Here is a 27493-nt window from a genome sequence, read left to right on the forward strand (position 1 = left end):
TGGAACTAGAACCGCCACAGTATTTATTACAATAACTACATTGGCTTCCCCATGCAAAGGCAAATACCTCTGGTGGGAGTTATTGGCGACAATAGCTGTGTTATTTATTGTATTTCATGTACAGAGTGAAATAAAAAATGCTGTGTCACTGGCAAAAATGGGCCATTGGTAAGGCAGAGTAATGCTGGCAGTGAGATTAACCAATCAGTGCTATCTGGTGTAACCCCATGAGATTGGAAGATGACCAATATAGTCCCACTTGGTGAGAAAAAGTATGAATAACTATAGACCTGGAAGCCTTACATCAATAGTAGGGAAATTAACAAAAGAATAGTAATGAAAAATAAATTGTCGCAGCTTCTGCAAAGAGCAACCACCCACGCGTTTGACAATGCCCCACCCCTCCCCAAATACTGGGATCCGACAGATCTCTTGGCAGCTCTGCGGGTAAATAAATTCAACAGAACACCAAAGTCCCATGCATTACAGATAAATAGAAGCAATATCCCCCCAACAAAGGACGATTGCACCGAACCAGCCATGAATAAGTTCCTGCTGCAACAGATACCATCTTTGCCTTTGTTCTGCACCTTCCCACTGGTTTCACATATCATCATGGCTGCTCTGTGTTCATGTCATTGTGCACAGGCGTCTGCAAGAGTGGGCTGCTTTCTTGGGAGCTCTGGAAAATAACCCCACATTCTGGAGTCTTACGGACATTCTAGGAGAGTAGACAAGTATGACATTTAATATCGTGCACTCACGCATTTCGCTTACATATATTATACTTAGAATTTTGGATTGTTTTGTGCCTTTGTTTTCTCTTCTTTATTTCCTGAACTACTCTTACTTTTTATTGGTCCTTTATAACAAATCTTTTTTTGTCTTAATTTTGTGAGAAGTCTTTTTTACATTTCAGAACTAAACAATGAAACTTTAGAAAAAGAGAGCTTGCTGTCCCGGATGTGTGGGGAAATCTGTCAACACCTTTTCTTTTTCAAATGTTAAAAGGAATTTAATCTGCTATTAGACAAAAACAAATAAAATTTTGACATTTGGAATTATTATTTCATGTTTATTATGTAGTTAGTAAATATTGAAAAAAGCATTTGTTTGCCCACTTATGGATCAAATAATGTTTGCGTGTCGAGATGTGACTTTCTTACTTTTCCTGTAATCTTAGCATACAGTGGTGGTAAAACAACTTTTTAATCTCTGGGAACCAATTAAAAGCATTAATACAACAAGTGTCAGGAAGCATTGGAGATAAGCAGCCCCTACTACGCACTTAACATTCACTGTCTTTTAAGTGGACCTCTTGGTCACAAATACTATAACCATGCTTGCCTGCTTTGCTGCCTCCTCCTAATCCTCCGAGAGATGGCAGCATTTAGGTGCGTGGGAACGTGGCCGGCGACAAGGTGGGCTGTCTGAGGGCGTGGCCAGCAGGGCGGTGGATGGTCCAGGGGCGTAGAATCACGATCACATCATCTTGGCCCCGCCCCCCACTCTACAGTGGCAAGAAAACAAGCATTGTAGAGTGGGGGGCGGTGGTACGATGACGCGGTTCAGCACGAATCGCGTCATCAGATCCCCTCGGATGTGAGTTGCCGGGGGGGGGGGGGGGGCGGGCGGAAGGTTGTCAGGGAAAACGGTAGACATGGTCACCTTTATGGGGCGGCCGGGAGGGCTACCCAATTTTCGGGAGCCTCCCGGCCAATCCGGGAGGGCAGGCAAAAACGGTAGACATGGTCACCTTTCTGGGGGGGCCGGGAGGGCCACCCAATTTTCGGGAGCCTCCCGGCCATTCTGGGAGGGTAGGCAAGTATGCAGTATAACCACATTGTCCCCTTTATGATATTATCTAGAAAATAGTTTATCTTACCATTTCCATCTATTAAAATAAGAGTACATTACAGTAAAGTAAGATTAAATTGTTTCAGAGCAAACGGTTACCATGATGTGGAACTATGGAATCAAAACATTTCCATTTCAGCCTTACATTTCAAAATACTGTCACACCCAGGCATGTCACACCACCCTAGTTACTGCCCTGTTTAATGGTATCCCACTAGGTTACAGCTATACATTTTTTCTTATAAATAATAGCAGTAGCTAGTAGTAGGGTATACTGTGTATTATACAGGGGAGGGATCCTGGGGTGCACACTGGTAATGAGAGGTGCCACCCTGCGGAGACTTTTCTGTTCTGCATACAAAAACACGGTTGCAGGTGCACAATCCAAACACTACCAATTGATAATTAATAATCATTGCAGTAAAACTTTACACTGAAGCAGATAGAGATCTTTGAATGTCAAACAAAGAACACCCTATCACGACAGTTTAAATTAATGATGAGCGAGGTTCGGTTTTACTCGGTTTTACTCGGTTTTACTCGGTTCTCAAAACGGCATCTTATTGGCTATCCAAAACACGTGACATCCGTGAGCCAATAAGATGCCGTTTTGAGAACCGAGTAAAACCGAGTAAAACCGAGTAAAACCGAATCCGCTCATCACTAGTTTAAATCACACCATATCAGTTCACACAGTGAAACATATGTAAAGTACACACTTGTAATCAATTACAATGTGCAAATAGAACCTTCCCGTGCAGGCAAATGCCTTCAGTGCTTTGTATAGGGTATATATGACACTCAGGTAGTGATCCGTGGGTGTCAAACAAAGAACTCTGGTGGTCATTCCGAGTTGTTCACTCGCTAGCTGCTTTTAGCAGCATTGCAATGCAAACGCTAGGCCGCCGCCCTCTGGGAGTGTATCTTAGCTTAGCAGAATAGCGAACGAAAGGTTAGCAGAACTGCTACTAAATAATTCCTTGCAGTTTCTGAGTAGCTCCAGACCTACTCCTAGATTGCGATCACCTCAGTCCGTTTAGTTCCTGGTTTGACGTCACACACACGCCTTGCGTTTGGCCAGCCACTCCCCCATTCTCCAGCCACTCCTGCGTTTTTACCTGGCACGCCTGCGTTTTTTAGCACACTCCCTGAAAACGGCCAGTTTCCGCCAAGAAACACCCACTTCCTGTCAATCACACTACGATCACTCAAGCGAGGAATAACGTCGCTCGAGCTTGTGCAAATCTCCAAAGTTTTGTGTTAAATTACTGAACGCATGCGCACTGCGTACCATGCGCATGCGCATTTTCCACCTAATCGCTCCGTTGCGAAAAACGGCAACGAGCGAACAACTCGGAATGAACACCTCTATCTTGACACCAGTTTGAGCTACACCATATCAGTTTACAATGAAGCATACAGTATGTAAGATACACACTTGTAATCAATTACTGTAGATTAAGATTTGCAAATAGAGCTCTCCCGTGCATGCAATTATAATCATCAGTGCCTTTCAAAGACTGTATAAATTCAGAACAGCGAGTAGCATAACGTAGCTAGTGATCGGGAGGGTGAAGACATTCCTCCAAGAAACCAAATTGACAGGGAAAAAAAATCTAAATGGAGTAGTAATGTCCAGTCCCTATGTTCCTGAGTTTCTGCTGTCCAACTGTTTGTCCACTGGGGCATTGAATAGTAGATGAGAGAACCCTTGAGCAAGGTAAGCAGACAGGAAGGAGATAGAAGAGAAGCATGTCTGCTGTCTGTATTGTATTAGTCACTAGGCCCCCTGGTGCATGTGCATTGCAGGGAAGAACTAGTGGATGAGCGATGAGACAGCACTTGTGGAAACAGAAATAACTGTAGAGTTCAGCTCAATATGTGCACTGCTCCAGCAACGTGCACTTCACCCGTACAGGGCCTGATCGTGGTGTCGCCTGTAACAGCCCTTCCTGGTTCCTAGTTCTAAATTCTAATGTGTCAGTAAGCATCAACCAGTGGCAACCATTGTTCTTACTCCAGCTACCGCAACAGTCATTATTAGTATCGCCACGTGCATCAGCCCATACTAGGTGCAGCCCATACTAGTATCGCCATGTGCACCAGCCCATACTAGGTGCAGCCCATACTAGTATCGTCATGTGCACCAGCTCATACTAGGTGCAGCCCATACTAGTATCGTCATGTGCACCAGCTCATACTAGGTGCAGCCCATACTAGTATCGCCACGTGCACCAGCCCATACTAGGTGCAGCCCATACTAGTATCGCCACGTGCACCAGCCCATACTAGGTGCAGCCCATACTAGTATCGCCACGTGCACCAGCCCATACTAGGTGCAGCCCATACTAGCATCGCTATGTGCATCAGCCCATACTAGGTGCAGCCCATACTAGTATTGCCACGTGCACCAGCCCATACTAGGTGCAGCCCATACTAGTATCGCTACATGCACCAGCACCATACTAGGTGCAGCCCATACTAGTATCGCCACGTGCACCAGCCCATACTAGGTGCAGCCCATACTAGTATCGCTACGTGCACCAGCCCATACTAGGTGCAGCCCATACTAGTATCGCCACGTGCACCAACCCATACTAGGTGCAGCCCATACTAGTATCGCTATGTGCACCAGCCCATACTAGGTGCAGCCCATACTAGTATCGCCACGTGCACCAGCCCATACTAGGTGCAGCCCATACTAGTATTGCCACGTGCACCAGCCCATACTAGGTGCAGCCCATACTAGTATCGCCACGTGCACCAGCCCATACTAGGTGCAGCCCATACTAGTATTGCCACGTGCACCAGCCCATACTAGGTGCAGCCCATACTAGTATCGCCACGTGCACCAGCCCATACTAGGTGCAGCCCATACTAGTATCGCCACGTGCACCAGCCCATACTAGGTGCAGCCCATACTAGTATCGCCACGTGCACCAGCCCATACTAGGTGCAGCCCATACTAGTATCGCCACGTGCACCAGCCCATACTAGGTGCAGCCCATACTAGTATTGCCACGTGCACCAGCCCATACTAGGTGCAGCCCATACTAGTATCGCCACGTGCACCAGCCCATACTAGGTGCAGCCCATACTAGTATCGCCACGTGCACCAGCCCATACTAGGTGCAGCCCATACTAGTATCGCCACGTGCACCAGCCCATACTAGGTGCAGCCCATACTAGCATCGCCACGTGCACCAGCCCATACTAGGTGCAGCCCATACTAGTATCGCCACGTGCACCAGCCCATACTAGGTGCAGCCCATACTAGTATCGCCACGTGCACCAGCCCATACTAGTATCGCCATGTGCACCAGCCCATACTAGGTGCCCATACGACAGAGCATTACATAGAAGCCCACAACTCTCTCATGATACGCCCATTCACTCCCACAAGTCAGGGCAGTTCCCTGCATTTGCATTGTTGCCACCCCAAAATGCCCTATTGATATAATCTCTGAGGGTCTGCGGAAGAGTCTACTACGGTATGCTGGAGCTCGGGAACGACATACCGGCAGCGGGGCAAGCGCAAAAGAGCCCCTTGCGGGCTTGTCGCGCTCGCCACGTTACGGGCACGGTGGCGCGCTATGCTCACCATGTTATTTATTCTCCCTCCAGGGGTGTCGTGGACACCCCAAGAGGGAGAACAGTTGTCGGTATGCCGGCTGTCAGGATTCTGGCGCCGGTATAGTGAGCGCCTGGATCCCGCCAGCCGCCATATCAAATGCCTCCCCTGTGGAAGGCTCTGTTTTTTGTAATTGTGCAGCAACTGTTTCTGTACCGGATGGCTAGATGTAATTATCAACATGTGTCTGTACATATTGCTGAGACATTTCTCAGAAGTGATGTTTCTGTATCTTCCTTATCACGAACCCCCTCTGTCAGTGCCGGCTCACCAGATGTGGGAGCATCAGCATCTCCATGAGACTTACCTGGCCTAGATTTGATCCTAAGTCTGACATTAGCCATCTGTGCGACCCACCTTTGCTTCACTGCACTGGATTTAGCTGAGTCCAGATAAAGGATAGTATTAGTGTTGGCCACAACTGTACTTTACTGAGGAAATCCGAGAACTTTTCTGTCACAGTCCACACAACGGCAGAAAGGCTCATTTTCAATCAACTCAATTTTGAATACAAAATCAAAAGATTCATTCTGTAGCGTTTCTATAAGGACTGTCATTTACACTGATCCTGTCATTCAGGCTTCTGTATTCTATCAAGACAGGCAGTTACCTATCACTGTCTGTTAAAAAACAAAGAAAAACAAAAACATATTGGGTGTACTAGATTTCATTAGTCATACCCCTTTCACACTGCCAATGCCGGATACCACCCGGGAATTGGAAACGAGTCCTTCCCAGGTGGGATCCGGCATTGGCAGCTGCTGCCGGCTTCCCCGACCCAACAATACGCCGGGCGGGTTGCCATAGCAGCAGGAGGCGGAGGTGGCGCTGGGAGATGAGATCATCTCCGCACCGCCTCTCCCTGTTGTAGTAAACGGGTCCCGGGACTCCGAGGCAGCATTAGGTCATTAGGGTGACAAGACTTAGTTCGACAGTCATTAGGTCGACCACTATTGGTCGACATGTGCTAGGTTGACATGGAAAAAGGTTGACATGAATTTTTTTTTTTAAAATTCTTCTTAATTTATTTTAACTTTTTCATACTTTACGATCCACGTGGACTACGATTGGAATGGTAACCTGTGCGGAGGGCAGCGGTAGCGGAGCGACGAACCTTGCCCGAAGCTCGCGAGCAATGCGAGGGGACACGGTGCACTAATTGGGGTTCCTTGTCACTTTAAGAAGAAAACGACACCCAAAAAAGTAAAAAACTCATGTCGACCCTTTTCCATGTCGACCTTGTTCAGGTCGACCTAAAGAACAAGTCGACCTAATGCATGACGCTGCTTTTTAACGCAGCAGAGCGAACGGGTCCCTACTGCGCACGCGCCGTAGTGCGCCGGCGCATGCCAGATGGCCGAAGGCCGTAGCAGGGATGCGATCGCCTCTGCCTGATTGACAGGCAGAGGCGATCGTCGGGCGGGAGGGGGCGTTGGGTGCGGTCCGGCCAACGCAGGCATGTCCGGACCGAACGGGGGGCTGGCCGGGAGCTACTCTTGAAGTGCAAAGGCATCGCCGCTGTGCGATGCCTTTGCACTTCTACGGGAAGAGGGGGGGCAGTACTGACATGCGGGGTGGACTAGCCCTGTGCTGGGCGTCCCCCCGCATGTCAGTGTGAATGATCGTAGCTGTGCTAAATTTAATGACCTAATGCTGCCTCGGCTATCCCCGCCCCCCAGTTCCCCTAGTAAAAAATATATTTTTCAGATCTTCAATTAAAGGATACATTAGAAAAATAACTAGCATTTTCATTTTCCATTTTAGGCTGTAGGGCTGATTCAGGTCATGCAGTTGCACGCGCAGCGGTGATCTGGCTGGCAGGGTTCTCAGCGTCTCACATCTGCCGCTCACGTACATAAGCAGGAACACAGCTGCACCATGGGACACAATGAGCGGCTCTCCTAAGACGCCGGGACCTCTCCAGCTGAGAACGACTTGCTGACTAGGGAACGCCGCCCTCCATTACCTCCCCAAATGCTCACTACCTGTCACTCACATTGTGTATAAATCCTCTGTGCGTGCGCTATCGCTGTTCAATCACTGAGCATGTGCAGTGCGGCTTTGGCGCATGCTCAGGGGCAGAAGAATCGCTCCACTGCGTCCGACATCTACACTACATGCTCCTCTGTATCAGGCCCTGTGTTAGTCAGCCGACACATCAATACCGACAATGGGGGTCATTCCGAGTTGTTCGCTCACTAGCAGTTTTTAGCAGCCGTGTAAACGCATAGTCGCTGCCCACGGGGGAGTGTGTTTTTGCTTTGCAGGAGTGCGAACGCCTGTGCAGCAGAGCGCCTGCAAACACATTTTGTGCAGAACAAGACCAGCCCTGTAGTTACTTATCCTGTGCGATGATTGCTGCGACGATGACACGGTAATGACGTCAGATACCTGCCCAGCAAACGCCCGGCCACGCCTGCGATTTTACAAACACTCCCAGAAAATGGTCAGTTGCCACCCAGAAACTCCCACTTCCTGTCAATCTCCTTGCGTTCGGCTGTGCAATTGGAATCGTCGCTAGAACCAGTGCAAAACCACAAAGGACTTCGTACCGTACGATGCGCGGGGGCATTGCGGTGCATACTCATGCGCAGATTAGCCATTTTTTTCACTGATTGCTACGCAGCGAACAACGGCAGCTAGCAATCAACTCGGAATGACCCCCAATGTGCACTGCAGTTTATGCTTTAGGAATATAATGTATCCCTCTCTGTATTTATACACATTGATAAAGTACATTTCATACAGCTGTCCTTTTGTGTTCCTCAAACTCCCCCACTGTTCGATCCGAGCTAAACTGTCCTATTGTAATACGCCTCTATCTTTTCTCTTTTGTTTTTCTCTTTTTTTATTCACTTTCGTCCTCATTTACACTGCTGTCCCCTGGAGTATTAGTTATTCTTTACACACTAATTCCAACATTTTCTCCCTTTTATAATCTTCCTTTTCTTTTTGTAAAACATTGCCAGTGGTCGCTTCCAAGTGACGCAGAATCATACTCCGATACGGTCTTGTACTACGTCATGTTGTTACTTAGCTCTCAAAGAGAGGGGTACAGTAGTTATGAGGTATGAACGTGGCTCCAATGTGTACTGCATTTTATAGTAGAGATGGCCATCAACCACTGATGAATTGAAATCATCGATGGTCTATAACCGATGGCAACTTCTTTTTCTATCGATGGGCAAGAACCAGATGGTTTCCCGCCATCGATGTTACAGTGCAACCAAAAAAAAATTTCCTCAAGATTTCGGGAGTCTAGCTCCACCCCCACATATCCCCACCCCCAAGCTCTGATTGGACTGCAACGCATGGTACACTAAAGCAGGTGTGACCATAGGTGGATGAAAGCATCAATGATTCCCATCCAGATGGTTTCACACCATCGATTTTATCCATCAATGGTACCATCGATGGTAACCATAGATGAGTAACCTGCCAATGGCCATCCCAATTTTCCGGGGAGGGTGGTATGTTTTTGGAAAATGGGGTGTGGTTATGTCAGAATGTGGGAGTGGTTATTTGGGGCATAGCAGGACAGGTCAACAGAATACGCAGAGTTGTATGTACCCATTATGCCACCTGTTTCAGATGGATCCTTTGCACCAGCTTTAGAGCAGATATAAGTCAGCGGCAAACACAGGATTTCAGGAGGGGGTTTCCATATGCTTAATTTTAGAATGTGACCAGCCCATGGGGGCATAAATAGCACTCCCATGTCTGAAGGCGGGATCTCCGATATCTGCTGTTCTCCCTCCAATTCAGACAGCAGCTGCAGCCCCCATAGGTTTCCAAATTATTTGAACCCTAGGTTGTCTATTCAATGTGTGTTTTAATTCCGATAAGACTATTAATTTCTTCCAGTGATGCATGTGCTATGCTTAAAATACTTCTGAAGCTATGACTAAAACAGACAGTTTGTTTATTTATTTTGAAGGAAATATATTTGAAAAGAAACTTATTGCAGACATGATGATAGCTTTAGCAATAAGCACTGGCCGCGTCTTTCCGAGAAGCACCTTGTGATACACTGGCCCTCATTCCGAGTTGTTCGCTCGTTAGTTTTTTTTCGCAACGGAGTGATTAGTCGCAAACTGCGCATGCGCAATGTTCGCAGTGCGCCTGCGCCAAGTAAATTTGCTAAAAAGTTTGGTATTTTACTCACGGCCTAACGAAGAAATTTCATCGTTCTGGTGATCGGAGTGTGATTGACAGGAAGTGGGTATTTCTGGGCGGAAACTGGCCGTTTTATGGGGGTGTGCGAAAAAACGCTGGCGTTTCTAGGAAAAATGCGGGAGTGTCTGAAGAAACGGGGGAGTGTCTGGGCGAACGCTGGGTGTGTTTGTGACGTCAAACCAGGAACGATACTGACTGAACTGATCGCAGTGGCAGAGTAAGTCTCGAGCTACTCAGAAACTGCTAAGAAATTTCTATTCGCAATTTTGCTAATCTTTCGTTCGCAATTCTGCTAAGCTAAGATTCACTCCCAGTAGGCGGCGGCTTAGCGTGTGCAATGCTGCTAAAAGCAGCTAGCGAGCGAACAACTCGGAATGAGGGCCTCTGTTTCCTGTACATACTGCTAGGCAGATAACAGAAACCTATATTTGCTCATCTAAAGCTTTTCCTATAGTTAAGATGCATCAGGAACTCAGAATTACATCTACAAGGTATTGGGGGGGAAAGGGGGGTCTTTTGAAGAAAAATTCAGGACCTTGTATACAGTAGACCAGTGGTTCCCAAACTCAAGGGTTCTATTTACTAAGTCTTGAATGGAGATAAAGTGGACGGAGATAAAGTACCAGACAATCAGCTCCTAACTGTCATGTCACAGGCTGGGTTTAAAAAATGACCGTTAGGAGCTGATTGGCTGGTACTTTATCTCTGTCCACTTTATCTCCGTCCAAGGCTTAGTAAATAGACCCCTCGGTTCCCAAGCAGCACTAACAGGTCATGTTTTCCAGGTATCTTTCTATCCAATAATACCAAATATGTGTATCAGGCTTTTAGTTGCAGAAACAGAGTTTTTGCTGTTTATTTTGACGCAGTATTCTGCCATGTTTCCATATGTACAGTATGTGGGTGTATCTATAAGGGTGTACCCGGCATTGGCGCCGTAGAAATCCCAGGGAAAATGGTACAGCCGCCATTTTCCCAGAGGCCTACGCAGTAGTCTGACAGAGTGACAGGTTCTACTTGTTAACTGCCCCCGGACCACACAATACATAGTCCATAGTTTTACCCTATTGTTTCACTGGAATACATACAATATACCTGCTGTTGGGATGTCGGCTGTCAGTATCTAGACAGCGGCATCCCGGCAGCAAGCGCAGCGAGTTCCCTTGTGGGCTCGCTGCGCTTGCTACGCAATGGGCCTGGTGGCGAGCTTAACTTGCCACTGGTTATATTCAGTAGCGGTTCTTGCCACGGGCGCCGTGGGCTGTGAGGGAACCCCTGCAGCCGGCTCCACTAACAGATATTAGAGGTCATAATTGACCTCTAGGGTCAGTGCGGCGCTGCTATGGGAGGGACGTCATAACGTCTCTCCCATAGGCCCTCATTCCGAGTTGTTCGCTCGCTAGCTGCTTTTAGCAGCAGTGCACACGCTAGGCCGCCGCCCTCTGGGAGTGTATCTTAGCACAGCAGAAGTGTGACGAAAGATTAGCAGAACTGCTCGTAAATCTTTTCCTGCAGTTTCTGAGTAGCTCCAGATCTACTCCTAGATTGTGATCACCTCAGTCAGTTTGGTTCCTGCTTTGACGTCACAAACACGCCCTGCGTTCGGCCAGGCACTCCCCCGTTTCTCCAGACACTCCCGCATTTTTACCTGACATGCCTGCGTTTTTTAGCACACTCCCGGAAAACGGCCAGTTACCTCCCAGAAACGCCCCTTTCCTGTCAATCACTCACCGATCAGCAGTGCGACTGAAAGCGCCGCTAGACATTGTGTAAAACAGCATAGTTTTGTGTGAAAGTACGCCACGCGTGCGCACTGCGGTCCATTCGCATGCGCAGAAATGCAGATTTTTTGCCTGATCGCCACGCTGCGAACGAAAGCAGCTAGCGATCAACTCGGAATGAGAGCCATAGAGAGGAACCGGCGGCCGGAGACGGAGAGCAGCACAGCAGCGGTCCAGAATCAGGAGCAGGGCTGGTAAGTATTGTGTAGTAGTTTTTTTTTTATTGTGTGTGTTTGTAAGCGGCGATACTGGGGGCAGAACTACACGGGGCACAGCTACAGGGGGCAGAACTACTGGGGGCACTACTATTGGGGGCACAACTACTGGGGGCACAGCTATAGGGGCACAACTACTGGGGCACAGCTACAGGGGGCACAACTACTGGGGGCAGAACTACTGGGGGCACTACTATTGGGGGCACAACTACTGGGGGCACAGCTATAGGGGCACAACTACTGGGGCACAGCTACAGGGGGCAAATCTACTGCAGGCACAACTACTGGGGGCACAGCTAGGGGGCACTGCTACAGGGGGCACAGCTACAAAGGGCAAATCTATTATGGGCACAGCTACAGGGGGCACAGCTACAGGGGGGCACAAGTACAGGGGTATAACTGTGGCCATGACCCTATTTTAGGACCAGCTCTATTTTACCGGGGAGGGGGGGGCCCACAGCCACAGTCAACTTTCGCCCTGGGCGCCACAAGGTCTAGAACCGGCCCTGGTTATATTCCCACTCAGGTGGTGCCGTGGACCCACCACACGAGTGGGAATACGGGGCCAAGGTATATTAACCGCATACCGTTTCACTCATCCCCCATTCGTCATCTAGCGAATTACCATGACTGCAAACAACAGAGCCCTTAAACTGCTGTTAAAACTAAAGATTATTATATTTTTGCTCATTATTGTAGTAAAAACAATTGTATTGTTTTGCTAACGAGTCTTTCTTTGTTATAAAAATCCCTCAGGTTGTCCAATGTTTTTCGAGTCATTTCGGCCTTATCGTTTTAGATACAACATATAGAATCTGACCTAATAGTTCTTTAACTGTTTAAGTCTTTGGAAAACTTGGCGCAAGCTGATATAGAACACTGCAGCGAAGTAAAACGTTTCAGCCGCTGGCAATTATAGCAGTACTTCTGCTAAGGATAAACATGGGCAATCCCCTACAGTGCTGAGACTGAAAACAATTACAGTGTAAAATATAAAAAACAAGGGAAATCAATAGATGCTACGTCCTTTTCTAATTGACAAAGTCTCCTAAGGCCTTGACATCAAGTGTGGATTAATTAACAAATACAGAATGTTCTCTCCTGTGTAGGAGATGGACTCTGAATAAACAGCTACAAAGCAGAAACCTAAAAATACAAATATATTAAATGTACTACAGTACATGAAGGTGTCAGCGGGCACTCTTACTAGAGTGTCGGGTTTAGGGTTTACGAGGCTAAACCCGACGCCAATGGGCACGAGTAGCGCGATAGGGGACATCAAATGAATATCGCCCCCCCTGCGATCTCCCGTCATTTTAGACGGAAGATCGGGGGCGATAACATTTGAATTCCCCCCATAGGGAGAGCAGCAGGAACTGAAAATATTACGTTATTTTGACGACTGTGTTTGTGTACATATAGATACTTGTTAAAGATTTAGCTAAAAACACTCATGTTTACAAAATATAATTAAAGAAACAAACAAACAAACAGTGCATATTTTCGTTTTCCAAAATGGAGGCGATCGCAGAACAAGGACATGGTTTATAAATGTTGCATACATCATGCCTTCTCTGCCGCGCTCATGGCAGAGAAGGGGTTGTGGCCTTGGGGGAAGAGTGGGGCCTCGGGAGAAGGGGCGGGGCCTAGCCGCATGACCCCTGTTTTTGCTATTTTTGGGGCGTACCCAGCGTTTCCCGAGCAACTGGCCAAGCACCAGATCACCCCACCCAGCACTGTTAGATTCCGTGAGATGGCATGACCTCACAGAGAGGGGTGTGGCATCATGGTCCGACCCCCATTTTCATCCCTCCAGTGGCCACCAGTGGCACCAGAGGGGTGAGAACTAGCGATAGATAGATATGTAATACTGTATTGATAAATCTGTATCTCTCTCCACTGTCCCTATCTGCCGCTACATCTCCACTTTCACATGTGACAGCTTGCAGCACACAAAGGAGTCATTTGGTCTGTCGGGCGCCCTCTAGTGGCTGCCAGTGCACATAACAGAGGTGAGGATCAGTGTTAGCCTGTTATTATATAGGATATTACCTGTAGGCAGGACAGATGAAATACCTTCAGATTTAACTTAAACTTGTGCAAATAAAATTTTCTAAGATTTTACTTTACAATAAATGAGACTATGACTTGAGTATTATTATTATTATTATTATTATTATTATTTTTTCTGCAAGAGCCACATACAGACATTTACATTGATTAACTGGGCCAGAGTATGAAGAATATAATGGAGAGATGGATTGCAGTGCCTTAATAGGTCTGTCAGTCTTATAAAAGCACTTATTGTTTATGTCATGTTAACATAATGACTAAAGAAATATTGCTGATAACATATACAAGGATATAACCATTTCCCATACTTCAACTATCTTTCTTTTCTTTTTTTTAAACCCTCTTTGGGAATAAGTACCTGCCACTTTATAGTTTGGTGCGCATGTACAGTACACTGGTCCACGGCTGTTTTAGGTATAAGACTCAGGGCCTAAATTATCACAGGGACATGCAGTCAGGAGAGGCAGTGCCTCCCCAGTAATTCATGATTAAAACAATACCAAGAAGATACTTATGACACATATTCTGTGCCATAAGTATCTGTTTTAGTCTCTATGGGGGTCATTCCGAGTTGTTCGCTCGCAAGCTGATTTTTGCAGATTTGCTCACGCTAAGCCGCCGCCTACTGGGAGTGAATCTTAGCTTCTTAAAATTGCGATTACACACCTCGTAGCAGTTTCTGAGTAGCTCCAGACTTACTCGGCATCTGCGATCAGTTCAGTGCTTGTCGTTCCTGGTTTGACGTCATAAACACACCCAGCGTTCGCCCAGACACTCCCCCGTTTCTCCAGCCACTCCTGCGTTTTTTCCGGAAACGGTAGCGTTTTTTCCCCCACGCCCATAAAACGGCCTGTTTCCGCCCAGAAACACCCATTTCCTGTCAATCACATTACGATCGCCAGAACGATGAAAAAGCCGTGAGTAAAATTCCTAACTGCATAGCAAATTTACTTGGCGCAGTCGCAGTGCGAACATTGCGCATGCGCACTAAGCGGAAAATCGCTGCGATGCGAAGGTTTTTACCGAGCGAACAACTCGGAATGACCACCTATATTATTTGAATCATTTTTATCTTTGAAAAAAAGTTTAAATAGTGTTTTGGAGGCACAGAGAGCGGTGCCTCCCGCTGTCAGTAGTAAAAGAGCGGAAGCGGGGGGCGGGGCCTAACATCGGGCAGTAAAAGCCCATTCAATCAATGAAAGCGGCACTAGTACTAGTGCCGCTTTGACAGGGGCGTACTTTCTTCCCATATGAAAGCACGCCCCTGTCAATAAGAAAGAAGTGATTGGGCAGTGGCAGCTTTGAGGGAGACACCAAGGCAGGTGTCCGCCCTGTCATCTTGTTTTTTTTTCCTCACCCTATGGAAGAGCCGTCCCCGCCTGCCCGCCCGCCCGCCAGCCATCCAGTCCATTCCGCAGCCCGGCCCGTGCACCGTGGTTAGAGGAGGGCGCCCCGGCCAGACAAGTAGCTGCAGAGAAATCTCTCCCTGCGTACAGCCATAGCGCATCCAGTCCCAGAGGCGGCCCGGCCACTATGCCGGTATGCGAACCCTTCAGAAAGGTGAGAGGTGAGCGGGGGAGGAGACCGTCTGGGCCTGTGCCTGTGCCACTTGTGCATTGATACCCCTGCGATGGGTGGGGGAAGGAGAGGGGGCTGTCTATGCCGCTGAGACGGCGTCCTCTTCTCTGACTGCGGGGGGGGGGGGGAGGGGAGGGGAGGAGGAGGAGGAAACTGCCTGAGTAGTATGAAGCATCCCCTGTGGGGGCAGTAGGCTACCTGTGATGAGATGGGGGGGGTTGTTTGAGGAGCCTGGCTGTAGTGTACCCTGTCACCCACTACCTTCATAACCCACTGTGTCACCCACTATCTTCATGTCACCCTGACCATGTCACCCACTACCTCCATGACCCACTATCTCCCTGTCACCCTAACCATGTCACCCGCTATCTTCCTGTCACCCAATGTCTCCCTGTCACCCTCTATCTCCCTGTCACCCTAACCATGTCACCCTCTATCTCCCTGTCACCCTCTATCTCCCTGTCACCCTGACCATGTCACCCACTACCTCCATCACCCACTATCTCCCTGTCACCCTAACCATGTCACCCGCTATCTCCCTGTCACCCTCTATCTCCCTGTCACCCTCTATCTCCCTGTCACCCTAACCATGTCACCCACTGTCACCCTCTATCTCCCTGTCACCCTGACCATGTCAGCCACTACCTCCATCACCCACTATCTCCCTGTCACCCTCACCATGTCACCCTCTATCTCCCTGTCACCCTCTATCTCCCTGTCCTCCTAACCATGTCACCCACTGTCACCCTGACCATGTCACCCACTATCTCCCTGTCACCAGCAAGAATATTGCCTAGGGCATCAAAATAGTCGGGGCCTACTCTGCCCAGTCCCGTACCTTGCGCCCAGCTCATTTTCACTGCCCGTCTCTGGCCCCAGTCCCAAAAACTAGTTTTTATTTTATACAGAAATGGGTTCTCTGCGCACTGAGGTGTTAATCTGAGGCGGGCTGTGCTGCTGGTAATGAGGGGTGTCCCACCCCACCTTAAATGGTAAGTATACAGATGTGGATAAATCCACAGGGAACCAGCGCTCAAACCCTATTTGTAGTGGTGAATGATACGGTTATAAAGTGAAACTAAAATCAATAATGAAAAAGGCAGGAATTACCGGCACCAGTGCACGGTGAGTCAAGCGCCGCGTCTCCGTCCGCCGGCTATGACATGATCACCCCCGCACCATCCGTTGCCTAGCGTCAGGGTACAGCCGGGGACGCCGCGGTCTGACTAATCTCCCATAGAGTGCTTGAAACCCAGAAAGTGTGTATTTACTTTTTATACCACAGTGGGAGTCTCAACACTGGCATAATACACACTTTCTGGGTTTCAAGCACTCTACGGGAGACGGAGTAGTCAGACCGCGGCGTCCCCGGCTGTACCCCGTCGCTAGGCAACGGACGGCGTGGAGGTGATCACGTCATAGCCGGCGGACGGAGATGCGGCGCTCAACTCACCGTGCACTGGTGGCGGGAATTCCTGCCTACTTAAGGTAAGCTTCTCAATATAGTCTTGAGGTATGTCACCTTAAAGAAGGGGCGTGTTAGCCCTGAAACGTCGGTGGTGCATTTTTTGCAAATGATTTAAATACATTTTTAACTTTTTTCATTAAGCCTCTGGAGTGCCGCTGTTTGTTTCCCCTAGCAACCGGGGAACAGTGTTTGTGTATACCATTCATACTGAGGGCACCGGAGCAGATATTTGCTGGAATCCTTATACGCAGGGTGCCATCAGTGATCAGTTAATGTGTAATGTGTCGAATAAACTGCGGCACTCCTAGTAAAAAAGTTGCATTACATCTGAGTCATGTGGCTTACGTTTCGGTGCCACTCAAGCACCTTTCTCAAAGCAGACAAAAGATGTCTGCTCTGGAGTGAGTCTGTCGCTTCCCTCCTCACGATGTATAAGAACCAGGCGGCACTCAGTGGACTTGGTGAAAAAATAGTGCTTTAGTCTGACAAAAATGCAATTAGGGCATAGCTTGCCAACGTTTCAGCGCCCGCGCAGGGCGCTTTTTTCAAGGCTCTATGCTATAGAACAAACATCATAGAGCCTTGAAAAAAGCACCCTGCATGGACCCCGCATGCTCCAGTCCGGCGTGGAGTGTTGTCTTGACAACACGCGCACTGGGGGGAGGGACGTCATCGGCCGGGAACTCAGGAAGCGGTCCCGGAACTCTCCTGGAGCAGATGCCGCAGGGAGGATGCCTTTTCACTGGCGGGCTTCTCACCTTTATAGGTAGGCACCTTTTTCTTAATTTTGTTCACATCACGCCCATTTACGCAGACCACTCCCCCACACCACTGGTCATGCCCCCACATCATTAGTCACACCCCCAGCAGCAGCGCATAATAGGCCCTTTTGAAATTTCAGCTCCAGGCCCATTTGGACCTTAATCTGGCACTGCAGATATAACGTGCCGACCACCAGCACCCTTCCCCCGGCTGCACGCGCTGCTCCCCCCCCCCCCCCCCCCCCCGGTCACAGGCAATGGGAGCCTTGCTGCAGCAGGGATCCATGCTGCCGGCGGAGGAGTGCAGCTGTGCATGCGGCTTCCTCACCCCTCCTCTCGGGCAGCACGGTCAGGGACTCTCCTGGCAGCAGCGAAGGCTGGAGAGTGCTGCACGAGAGGTGGGGGGAGGAAGCCGCATGCACAGCCGCACTCCTCTCCCGGCAGCGTGGATGCCTCCTGTGCCGGCAACCTGAAAAGTGGTGCAGAGCTCTGGCCGGGGGGCCCCTTAAGACACGGGTGCCCGGGGTACTGACCCCCTGGGCACCCCCCTTAATCCGACTCTGGTTAGGGTGTGTTCAAACTGAAATCTAAATTGCAGTGTAAAAGTAAAGCAGCCAGTATTTACCCTGCACAGAAACAATATAACCCACCCAAATCTAACTCTCTTTGCACATGTTATATCTGACCCCCCGCAGTGCACATGGGGGGTCATTCAGACCAGATCGCACGCTGCAGTTTTTTGCAGCTGTTCAATCGGGTCTGAACAGCGCATGCGTGGGGGCCACAATGCGTTGGCGGGCAGCGTCGAAAACAGCAAAAAAAGCGCTTGAAGCGGCGAACGCAAAAGGATTGACAGGGAGAGGCCATCCGGGGGTGTCAACTCACCGTTTTATGGGAGTGTCGAAGAAAACGTAGGCGTGTTCGGCCGTTTCCAGGGAGGGACCCTGATGTCAGTTCCAGGAAGGATCATCGCAACGGGTGAGTAAGTCCTGAGCTGTGCAGAGACTGCACAAACTTTTTGTTTGTGCAGCTCTCTGCACAAGCGTTTGCAGCCCTGCACAGCAAATCCCCCCTTCCCTGTGGGTGGCGATTACCTGGTCACAGCAGTGCAAAAAATAGCCTGCGTGCGACCAGGTCTGAATCACCCCCATGGGGGGTAATTCAGAGTTGATCGCAGCAAATTTGTTAGCAGTTGTGCAAAACCATGTGCACTGCAGGGGGAGCAGATGTAACATGTGCAGAGAGAGTTAGATTTGGGTGGGTTATATTGTTTCTGTGCAGGGTAAATACTGGCTGCTTTATTTTTACACTGCAATTTACATTTCAGTTTGAACACACCCCACCCAAATCTAACTCTCTCTGCGCATGTTATATCTGCCCCACCTGCAGTGCACATGGGCGCACATTCTGACCTGATCGCACGCAGCAACTTTTTGCTGCCTGTGAGATCAGGTAGACGCCGCCTATGGGGGGAGTGGAATTTTGCATAGCAAGGCTGCGATCGCTTGTGCAGCCGTGCCAGGCAAAAAAGTTTTGTGCAGGATAGGAGTAGGGTCAGACTTACTTACCTATTGCGATCACTTCAGCGTGTCAGGTCCCGGAATTGACATCCGACATGCGCCCTCCAAACGCCTTGACACGCCTGCGTTGGACTCACCCCCCCAAAAAAAGGTCAGTTGACGCCCGGATCCGCCTTCCTGACGTCAATCTTCTTGTGGTCGCCGCTGCGACCACTTTCTGCGTAGGAAGTGTCGCTACCCGGCGACGGCCGTCGCTGGGCAATGATGCTCCTGCGCATTGCGGCCACAGCGCACGCGCAGTTCCGACCCAATCGCAGGGCTGCGAAAAAGTGCAGCGTGTGATCGGGTCGGGATGACCCCCATGGTTTTGCCCAACTGCTAACTAATTTGCTGCTGGGATCAACTCTGAATTAGGCCCATGGTTTTGCCCATTAGCTAACAAATTTGCTGCTTCGATCAGGTCTGAATTAGGCCCATAGTCATTATTATCCTTATCATCCAACACATTGGGGGTCATTCCGAGTTGTTCGCTCGCTAGCTGCTTTTAGCAGCATTGCAAACGCTAGGCCGCCTCCCTCTGGAAGTGTATCTTAGCTTAGCAGAATTGCTAACGAAAGATTAGCAATTCTGCTATTAAGTATTTCTTTGCAGTTTCTGGGTAGCTCCAGACCTACTCACAGATTGCGATCAGCTCAGTCCGTTTAGTTCCTGGTTTGACGTCACAAACACGCCCTGCGTTCGGCCAGCCACTCCCCAGTTTCTCCAGACACTCCAGCGTTTTTCCCTGACACGCCTGCGTTTTTTAGCAAACGCCGTGAAAACGTTGAGTTGCTGCCCAGAAACACCCACTTCCTGTCAATCACTCACCGATCAGCAGAGCGATTGAAAAGCGTCGCTTGAGCAACAGCAAAATTACTAAGTTTTTAGTAAAATAACTAAGCGCATGCGTGCTGCGTACCATGCGCATGCGCATTTAGCAGCAAATCGCAGCATAGCGAAAATCGGCAACGAGCGAACAACTCGGAATGACCCCCATTATACACTGAAGGAATCATGATATAAAAAACTTGCAGACAAAGGCATAAGGTAGTGAAATAGCAATTGTATTTTATAATCGGTATGAGATTATGTTATGTTACGCTGTATGTGGGTTTTTCCTGTTAGTATTTCAGCTTCCTATTGTTTACTTATGCCAAGGAGATGTCTGTGTGTATTATAGATCTGTGGAAACCATACATCCATTAGATTATCAGGTCAGGTAGACCAGACTATTGTTCAACAGAAGCAAGAATGGACGTAAGAATCACAGCAGAAAGCAGACAGCAGCACAAATAGGGTGTAGTATTGTATACCGGCGGCCGGGCTCCCGGCGACCAGCATACCGGCAGCGGAATCCCGACCGCCAGCATACCAGCAGTGTGGCAAGTGCAAATGAGCCCCTTGCGGGCTCACTGCGCCCGCCACGCTGCGGCCACGGTGCACGCTATTTATTCTCCCTCCAGGGGGGTCGTGGACCCCCAAGAGGAAGATAAAGTGTTGGTATGCTGGCTGTCGGGATTCCGGCGCCAGTGTACTGTGCGCTGGGATCCCGACAGCCGGCAAACTGAAGACCACCCGCACAAATAGAACTCCCGCTGAAGGGGTTCTGAAAGGGCACAAGCAAGGTGCCATGGTACTGGCTGGACTCATTAGTACCAGGAGAACTCTGAGAGCCACACTGCCAGGAGCCCGGCTGCGTATATCCGTGGCAAAGATGGCACCACGTAAGCGGAGAGGGCACCACAAAGACACTACAAAAGTGGAGATAGTGGATGGAGGAGCCCCGTTATGCCTCCAGCATCCCGGGTGGTTCCGGGTGTATGAGGTGGAGTGGACCCATTCTGTTCAATAACCACCATTGGTTTTCATCTACCACTGTGATTGAATGATCTGTGGACCTTGTATCCTCATACACTGAGGGGATCATGATATAAAAAACTTGCAGGCAAAGGTATAAGGTAGTGAAGTAACAATTGTATTTTATAGGGCCAAAATGCGTGCGGTTATTGTAAGCCTCCAACACTGTGACAACCATTGGCAACTAGCATTTCAGCGCAGCCACTGGCGGTGTGGTCCGGCTGTAATGAAGGATGGACTGTGGAAGAGGGAAGGGCCGCTGACTCTGCCCAGCTCCAGGTCATGGCTCCCACACCACTAGTTACGGCCCTGGAAACAGCAATTATAAGAGATCTCACTGCTTCTAGCAGTTGGAATCAGGTGACATTCCCATACTTAACTGAAACAACTCTGTCCTTGGTGTCGCGGCTCCTCAGTATTACTCTACATTTTCCCTCCGCCTTCACACATACTTAATAGTTTTATTTTTGTGCGATAATTATGAGGTAGGTAGGTGGGGCGCAGGGCTGACCTAAGTGCAGCCATCTTTAACTGCCGCCCACATGTGATGAAATGTGCCATTCCCCTGCCACATTAGTGCAATACCAGAATATGTGACATATCCACAATTCTGAGGGAATGTGTGACAAGTGGGGAATGCTAAAACGGGAACGGAGCAGCAGTGTTTTATGCTTCTACCAATCTGCTTCCAGCCCTGTTATCATGAGGCTTTAGGAATTCTCCATGACGATTATTCATAAATTAGGGATGTGTGACTCAGTATTGTTTTTGATTTTAAATGTTTTTTTCTTCTTCTTTTTGTATGTGCATGCTTAGATGTTGCTTTGTTTGCTCAATAAAACACATTTGTGTTCAAACCATGATCACAAACAGTCTATATGCATTTGCCTGCTAGGGTATGTGCACTGGATATTTGTTTTGTCTGTATCCACCAGCCCTATACCTGCTGCAAGAGAGCCACGCTCGAGATCACATCTATTCACTCATGAGAGTGTGCGAGAGAGCCCCTGATCCTTTACCCCACGCTGGACACTGAGGTCCACTAGGGATTGCAGACATTGGGGGTAATTCAGACCTGATCGCTGTGCTGCAAATTTGCATAGGTCTGTGATCAGCAGGGCCGGTTCTACACTTTGCGGCGCCCAGTGCAAAAGTTTCCACTGGCGCCCCCCCCCCCCCCCCCCCCCGCGGCAAAACAGTTTGCGAAAAATAGGGGCGTGGCTTCATAGGGGAGGTCGTGGCCACAGTTATGCCCCCAGTAGCTGTGCCCCAAGTAGTTGTGCCCCCCAGTTGATTTGCCCCCTGTAGTTGTGCCCCCCTGTATATTTGCCCCCAGTAGTTGTGCCCCCAGTTAATTTGCCCCCAGTAGCTGGTCCCCCTGTAGCAGTGCCCCCAGTAGCTGTGCCCCTTGTAGCAGTGCCCCCAGTAGATGTGCCCCTTGTAGCAGTGCCCCCTGTAGCAGTGCCTCCAGTAGCTGTGCCCCCAGTAGCTGTGCCCCCTGTAGCAGTGCCCCCTGTAGCAGTGCCCCCAGTATGTGCCCCCTGTAGATCTGCCCCTTGTAGCTGTGCCCCCTGTAGTAGTGCCCCCAGTATGTGCCCCCCAGTAGTAGCGACGCCTTCAAACCCTAAAAGAAAAAAAACAATACTTACCAGCCTCGCTCCTGCTTCCGGACCGCTGATGCTGCTGTCTCCGGGCGCCGACTCCTCTCTATGGGAGAGATGTCATGACGTCTCTCCCATAGCAGCGCCGCACTGAAACTAGGGGTCAATTTTGACCTCTAGCGTCAGTCAGTGACGCCGGCTGCAGCGGGCGCACACGGCGCTCGCTGCAGACAGCGAACGGGGAGGATCAGTAGCGGCACTTGCCACGGCAGGCCACTCAGGGTAGCGGCGCCCCGGGAAAAAGCCTGCTTGCCCGTGGCAAGAGCCGCTACTGGTGATCAGATAGTGGTCGCCAAGGGGGAGAGAAAATCCACCCCATGCAAGTGTGCAAATTCATGCGTACGCCGTGGCGAAAACTTCACCAGGCAGCGGACAGCTGCAAATCCATTTGCAACTCACTCACCATCAAATTATTTTTCCAGTCTGTGCAGTGTGTGCGCAGCCCAGGACTTACTCCCCCGGTGCGAAGAAATCAGACTGATCGGGGCCGGCTCTGATGTCACACATCCTCCCTGGAAACGCTTGGGCACGCCTGCGTTTTTCCTGACACTCCCAGAAAACGGTCAGTGACCGCCCACACGGGGCCGGGTCTAGGGTGTTCGGCGCCCTCCTGCAAACTATAAATTTTGCGCCCTCCTACAAATACATATGTGGCCACTCTCATCCTAACTACGAGCAGCAGCATAGCAGTTGTGCTTAGCTGCGGCAAGCTGCCTTCCGTTCACGGGAACGTACGCACATGCGATCCTACGGATTGCGGGTGCATTCACATGCTAATTGCGCAAACGAGTTGCGTTTGCTGCAAGTAGCCTTTAAGCTGAGAAGGGACACATCTGTATGGGGTGGTCTTCAGTATGCCGGCGGTCGGGCTCCCGGCGACCAGCATACCGGCGCCGGGAGCCCGATAGCCGGCATACCGACACTTATTCTCCCTCGTGGGGGTCCACGACCCCCCTGGAGGGAGAATAAAATAGTGTGGCGCGCGTAGCGCGCCACCGTGCCCGTAGCGTGGCGAGCGCAGCGAGCCCGCAAGGGGCTCATTTGCGCTCGCCACACTGTCGGTAAGCCGGCAGTCGGGCTCCCGGCGCCGGTATGCTGGTCGCCGGGAGCCCGACCGCCGGCATATCGTAGTGAACCCTCTGTATGTCCTCTTGTTTGAAATGTAATGTGCAATGCAGTATGATGCAGATGGTGAGAGTCAGTGAGTGACAGGGAAAGGGTGACGGGGAAAGGTTGAGAGTCAGTGGGTGACAGGAGAGAAAGGTGACGGGGAGATATTGAGAGTTAGTGGAGGACAGGGAGAGGGTGACAAGGAAAGTGTGAGATTCAGCTGGTGACCGGGAGAGGGTGACGGGGAAAGGCTGAGAGTCAGTGGGTGACAGGAGAGAAAGGTGACGGGGAGATATTGAGAGTTAGTGGAGGACAGGGAGAGGGTGACAAGGAAAGTGTGAGATTCAGCTGGTGACCGGGAGAGGGTGACAAAAGAGAGGTGATGGGGAGATGGTGAGAGTCAGTGGGTGACAAGGCAAGAGTGACAGGAGAGAGGTGACGGAGAGAGGTTGAGAGTCAGTGGGTGACAGGGAAAGGCTGAGATTCAGTGGGTGACAGGAGAGAGAGGTGATGGGGCGATATTGAGAGAAAGGGGTCTCTTTACTAAGCCCTAGATGGAGATAAAGTTGCTGGAGATAAGGTACCAGCCAATCGGCTCCTAACTGCCATGCCACAGGCTGTGTTTGAAAAATGACAGGTAGGAGTCGATTGGCTGGTACTTTATCTCCAGCGACTTTATCTCCATCCAAGGCTTAGTAAATAGACCCCTTAGTGCTGACAGTTAGAGGGTGATGGGGAAAGGATGAGAGTTATCGGGTGACAGGGAGAGGATGACAGAAGAGAGGTGATGGGGAGATGGTGAGAGTCAGTGGGTGACGGGGAGATGGTGAGAGTCAGTGGGTGACAGGGAGACTGTGCCAGGAGAGAGGTGATGGGGAGAGGGTGACGGCCAGGGAGAGGCAGCAGTAGATGACGGGCAGAGGGTGGTGCTGCGGAGAGGCAGTGGGCAACAGCATTAAAACATGTAAGCTTACCTCACTTGACTCCAATCGGACAGCGAGAGAAGGTCTTCACCGTGCGACAATACCTACAATGGTCAACATAATATGTTTATATTATAATTAATGTATGCATCAGTCATTATTAAGATAATAAATATTATAATTCATATCTTAAATTAAATCTACACGTATAGAGATGTAGCCACCCTCATCATGGCTACATCCTGCCGGGACATGCACTCCTGGCGCTGTTAGGCATGCACATGCCTAGACGTGCCAGGCTGTGTCTTTTGCCACCCCATTCATTTTGAATGGGGCGAGTGCACATGTAAGGCGCGTTCGCTTCTTAGACATGCACGTGGTAGTGGCAAACGAGGCGCAAATGCGCCTAGATGTAGCCACGATGAGTGTGGCCACATCTGTACCCCACTTCACCCCACCCCTTACCGTTTTCTATAACCCAAACAGTTTTACTTAATTAAATATTCCCTTATTAAAAAAGCTATAAACATTTTGTATAAAAAACATACCTTTTTCTGCAGCTTTTCCAGTCCTTTTGTTGATGGCCCTCCTCTCTGCGTAGGCTCCTCTTCTGCTGGACCCATTACTCTGAAGTCCTGTGAGGGAAGACAAGAAGGATAGGAGAGGGGATAGAAGGGGAGAGGAGAGAGGGGGGGGGGCAGTGCTGAAGAGACAGAGGGAAGGGAAGGGAAGAGAGGAAGGGGTGTCCGACATGGCAGCAGGGAGGAGTATTGAGGAAAGGCCAAGTATGGGAGGGGGACCTGTCACAGGAGGAGACTTCATGCTGACGGCGCCGCTGCCTGTCAATAACATTTGACGGGAGCAAGTTGCGGCAGCCGGCAGTAGCAGTCAATAAGGAGGCAAAGAGCAGAGGGCCAGAGATGGGGGAGGCGGGCCGAGGGAGCCGCTCCTCCTGCTGCTGGTGCCGCTGCCTGTAATACACTGTGACTGGCAGCGTCTGCGTCAGCCAGCCGTAGCGGATACTGTAGAAGGCATAGAGCAGAGGGCCAGTCAGAGATGGGGGAGGCGGGCCGCGGGAGCCGTTCTTCATGCTGCCGGCGCCATTGCCTGTAATACACTGTGAAAGGCAGTGGCTGCGGCAGCCGGCAGCAACATGCAGGGAAGTGGGGGTCTCTGTCAGTAAGGAAGCTGGGAGGGGGGAGCCGCACTTCATGCTGCTGGAGCCGCTACCTGTCACACAGAGTGACAGGCACAGGCTGCGGCAGCATCAGCAGCAGAACACACACATTACCGAATAGTAGCAGAGCAGGGAGAGCACCTCTGTAGCACAACGCCTCCCTGCTTTGCAGACTGTGCTGAGCGGGTAGTGCCGGCTCTGCCCCCCGCTACCTGATACACAGACACACCCACATATACACGGTTGGGTGTGTGTTACCGCCGCTGGGGATCCAGTCGGTCAGCAAACCAACCGGGGGATCCTGGCGTCCAAATGCCGGCAGGGGGGGGGCTAGCGCAACAAGCCCCTTGCGGCCTTGCTGCGCTCGCCACGCTTCGGGGTGGGTGGTGACTCTATGGGTGTTGTGGACACCCACGAGTGGGAATAGTCCCTGCTAGTCGGCATGCCGACTGTCAAATTTAGAGGGGGCGGGATATAGCCGTCGGTACTTCGTTGGTCACATAACTAAATCCCCATATACATACCCCGCCCCACCCCCTACCATTATCTAAACCCCAGTAAAGTCAAAATAAATAAGCACTATTAAATAAATATTTTAAACATTTATAATAACACTTACCTTTTTTTCTGTAACTGCTTCTTCTGTCTTCACTCTTCAGCGTTTCCTGCTCCTCCTGTCTGCGTAGACTGGCTCCTCTTCGGCGGCCATTACACTCCTCTCCACACCAGTCCTGAGTCAGAGGAGGGGAGGGGAGAGGTGGGGAGGGGAGAGAGAGGGGGGGGGGGGGGCGTTGCATAAGCAACAGAGGCAAGAGACCTAGGGGAGGGGAGAGAGGGGGGTGGGCAGCACTGGATAAAGAGAGGAGAGAGGGCCGGGGATAGGGCAGGGGGCGGCGCTAGATTTAGAGAGGAGAGAGAGGATAGGCCAAGGGGCGGCGCTGGATTTAGAGAGGAGAGAGGGGATAGGGCAAAGAGGCGGCACTTAATATTAAAATCCGCCCTGGATGGAGGACATGTCGCCGCTGCCTGCCCCTGCTGCCTCTCTCCGCAGCATGACAGGTGCGGGCAAGGCGGCGCAGCGCTGTGTGGAGCCTGGAGCCGGAGGTGGGCATAGTCAGGCACTGAGGCAGCGGCAGGCTAGCCGCCATACTTTAGTCTGCTGGCGCCGCTGAGCTACCTGACATCAGCAGTGGCTGGCAGATACAATACAGACAGAAGGGATGCAGTGCAGGAAGGCGCCTCTCTGGCCAAGCGCCTCCCTGCACTGCATCCCTTTGCTGAGCGGGTCGCGCCGGCCCTGCGCCCACAAACGTTCGCTTCCTGTCAGTCACCTTGCGAACGCCTGTGCGATTAAAATTTTCGCACCATCCTGTCACTGCTGTCCATGGCACATGCGCATTGCGGTGCATACGTATGCGCAGTCATTCGATAATTGGCTGATATGCGAAAATGCACAGCAGCGATCGGGTCTGAATCGGGCCCATTGCCTGGCCGAAACACAAGACTGACTCTCCAGAACCGGAATAGTCGGGTGTTTTTTTTTATTTTAATTTTCCAATACCTGAACCATGCAGAATGTACTGTTTTTCTACGTGTTTATAGCCTTAATAAATAGATCCCTTAGGGCAGGCTTTTTCAACCAGTGTGCCGTGGCACACTAGTGTGC

General features: G+C 50.2%; 1 protein-coding gene and 1 long non-coding RNA gene across 3 annotated transcripts in view; one reads left to right on the plus strand and one right to left on the minus strand.

The window, feature by feature from the left end:
- Positions 1-26556, minus strand: LOC134929445 (uncharacterized). The gene is made up of 4 exons (XR_010178565.1): positions 26447-26556; positions 25199-25285; positions 24702-24754; positions 1-721 (listed from the first exon to the last, which is right to left on the minus strand). It is a non-coding gene; the product is annotated as an uncharacterized LOC134929445 (long non-coding RNA).
- Positions 1-27493, plus strand: part of OXR1 (oxidation resistance 1) — an 864461-nt gene that overhangs the window by 641145 nt on the left and 195823 nt on the right. The window lies entirely within an intron of this gene.

This window comes from Pseudophryne corroboree, chromosome 5 (genome assembly GCF_028390025.1).
Source record: "Pseudophryne corroboree isolate aPseCor3 chromosome 5, aPseCor3.hap2, whole genome shotgun sequence".
Taxonomy (NCBI): Eukaryota; Metazoa; Chordata; class Amphibia; order Anura; family Myobatrachidae; genus Pseudophryne; species Pseudophryne corroboree.